Source organism: Oryctolagus cuniculus, chromosome 2 (genome assembly GCF_964237555.1).
Source record: "Oryctolagus cuniculus chromosome 2, mOryCun1.1, whole genome shotgun sequence".
NCBI lineage: Eukaryota > Metazoa > Chordata > Mammalia > Lagomorpha > Leporidae > Oryctolagus > Oryctolagus cuniculus.
Genome location: NC_091433.1, coordinates 164,371,906 through 164,374,654, shown reverse-complemented (window position 1 = coordinate 164,374,654; position 2,749 = coordinate 164,371,906). Strand labels below are relative to the sequence as shown.

Here is a 2,749-nt window from a genome sequence, read left to right as displayed (position 1 = left end):
TCGACATATACAACAGCAACGCCCCCTTCTGGTGGCTGGCCAGCAAGACAGCGTTCTCCCGGGAGATAGCTGCATCCCTTGTGTAGCTCAAAGATGTGGACTGAGTGGCCCAGCGTGAGGTCAGCTGTACTGTTACAAAACAGAAGCGTCCCCAGGCAAAAGGCTCAGAGCCAGCTGGGTTAGACTCAGGCCGACCTGATTAGAGGATAGCATTTCTTGATTGGCCACATCCTCACTGTCCTTTCACTCCCCCTACTTGAAAAGACCTCAGGGACATAAAAAAGCAGGCCAGAAGGAGGAGGCAGCACTGGATGGAGAAAGGGAGTTAGAGAGAAGCCTGCCCCTGCCCACCGCCTAGTCCTGCGCAGCTCTCAAGCTGTTCCCCAGTGGAACTGTCTGGTCCAATTGCTGGAGGCCTCTCAGGCAGCTTCGAGGGACTTGTGTGGGGCCAGGAAGGTGAGTTCTGTGAACTGCTGGCTTTGGGGTCCTCCCAAGTGATGCTGCAGAAAGAGAGAGAAGGTGACGAGCTAGTGTGCATCTCTGTCTCCACAGAATGGGTCTGAAGGAAGGTGACTTCTCATTACTTCTTTTCTCCTTCTCCGTGGCCTACTTGCTTCTCCGTGGCCCTGATGGCTTGGTGTGAAGGCCTCAGTTATTTCTACAGCCGTCAAAGCTGAGAGCCAACGTGGCATCATGAAAAGCGAATGTGCCTTGAGCCAGGCAGATCTGAGTTCAAATCCCCATGTGAACTCAGGCATCACATAGTCAACTCTTCTGAGTTTCGGTTTATTCCTCTAAGGGAGAAGAAACTCCCTTCCTTAAGGGGTTACTGAGCTGACTTCATTAACATGAAATCATGCACACACACTCCAGAGTGGCTGCTCAGGAAGGCTGTTTCAAGTCCCAGAAAGGATCGTGGGAAAACACGATGAGACACTTCTCTAGTTAACGGGATAATTAAAGTACTCACCGATGTCACTTCTCCTCCAGTGAAATAAGAAACGTGAGTTCCTGGAAATAAGAGGCAGCCACAAGCTCAGCATTGTGTGCATGTGCAGGAACTCAACTTACTCTTAGACGACAATCCTGAGCGGTGGGTAGAACAGCAATGACGTCAACACTGCAGGTGAATAAACTGAGGTTCCAGGAAGCACCAGGACTTCCTGAAGTCCCTGCAGGGTGCACGTGTGCAGGGCTAAGAAGCTGTGTGTACCCTTGCTGGGAGCCTTTGCTGACCCGGGGCCCGCAGCTCATCACTCTTCCTGACAACCTAGGCCCAGGCCTCGGGACAGCCCATGCAACTTTAGGCTGGTTCCAGGGAAATCCTGATCTCTCCTGTGCAGAGGGTAAAGTATTTATCTCATTTGCCAGGAGCAGGAGGTCATTGGCCCACATGCCCCTTCCTGCCTCTAGAGTTTTCCTACTAACAAGAACTGACTGAAAAGCCATTGTTTTTTGCTTTCTGTAGGAACTGCCATTCTGTGTGATGTCTGATGTTGGAAGTGCAATCAGATAATGGTAAAGAGGAAAGCAAGGTGATTTGGGAAGGAAAGAGGCCAAAAGAAGCATTTTATGGAAATCAGCAAATCATTTTTTAAACACAAAATGATTGTTCTTGTTTTTTATTGTCTTTATTATAATTACCTATGCATTTTTGGGGGGGGGGATTCTTTAAGATTTGCTTACTAATTTGAAAGAGTGACAGAGAGAAAGGGAGAGAGAGAAGGATGGAAGGAGGGAGATTGAGACACAGAAAGAGACAGAGAGGGAGAGATCATCCATCCACTGGTTCACTCCCCAAGTACCAGACATGGGCCAGACCAAAGCCGGGAGCCAGGAACTCCCTCCAGGTCTTCCACATGGGTGGCAGGAACCCAAGTCCTTGGGCCATCATCCACCGCCTCCCAGATGCAATAGCAGGAAGCTAGATCAGAAGCAGAATAGCTGAGACTTGAACCAGAACTCCAATATGGGATGTGGCCATCCCAAGCAGCAGCTTAACCCGCTGCATCGCAACACCTGTCCCTGAGCGTGCCTTTGTATTGCTCCCTCCGGTAACCTGTAAGGTTCTAGGGGTGAAAGTGTCTGTGCCTGTGTTTATCTTCCACAGCACTTGAACTGCTGTCTAGCAAATAAACAACTGACCCCAGAAGGAAGGAACTGGCCTTGCACCTCCCCAGAAATATCTTTTCCTCTGGCTGTCAGGTATGTCTGACATTCTTACCATGAGAGTCTTCGTCATTTGGAGGCTGCTCCTTTCAACCAGGCGAATTGGGTCCTACCCACTGTCCCTAGAGTGCAGCAGGATTCCATGGGAAGAAGAAAACCCAGAGGAGAGCTGAAACGTGCGACTTGGTCAGTCCTCGGGGGAAGCCAAATGGGACTATGCCCCTGGGACCCAGAGACTGGCTTCAGCCCTTGTAGGGAGGGAGAAAACTCAGGACCCCTGAGAACTCAAAACGTTGCCCACACCATCATTTTTCAGGGCCTGTTTGATTTGGGTCTGGTTCCACACTGCAGCCTGGGCTGCAAGGTGGAGCACCACTAAGTGGTTCCTGTGTGAGTCAGCCAATGACCTCAATCTCGTTCCTTTGGTCTCCATCAAAATTGAGCTGATCCGCTTTAGATGTCTAAAATTTAGCCCAAAATGCTCCTCAGAGCAGGCAATGCCCACCGCCTCATGCGACTAGGATAAGCCAAAGGGGCTACTGGTGTATTTGTTTTACCTACTGTTTTCTTTTTAAGGTGC

The 2,749-nt window shown here is 50.1% G+C and overlaps 1 long non-coding RNA gene across 2 annotated transcripts in view; it reads left to right on the top strand.

Moving 5' to 3' along the window:
- The first annotated feature begins 221 nt into the window (after positions 1 to 221).
- Positions 222 to 2,749, top strand: part of LOC127488849 (uncharacterized) — a 9,901-nt gene continuing 7,373 nt past the window's right edge. Inside the window, exons 1-2 of one of the 2 annotated variants that reach the window (XR_011386933.1) lie at positions 222 to 456; positions 2,111 to 2,205. This is a non-coding gene — a long non-coding RNA (uncharacterized lncRNA). Of the gene's footprint in view, positions 457 to 685; positions 1,127 to 2,110; positions 2,206 to 2,749 lie in introns of those variants that run through there. The other variant, XR_011386934.1, reaches the window with a different exon arrangement.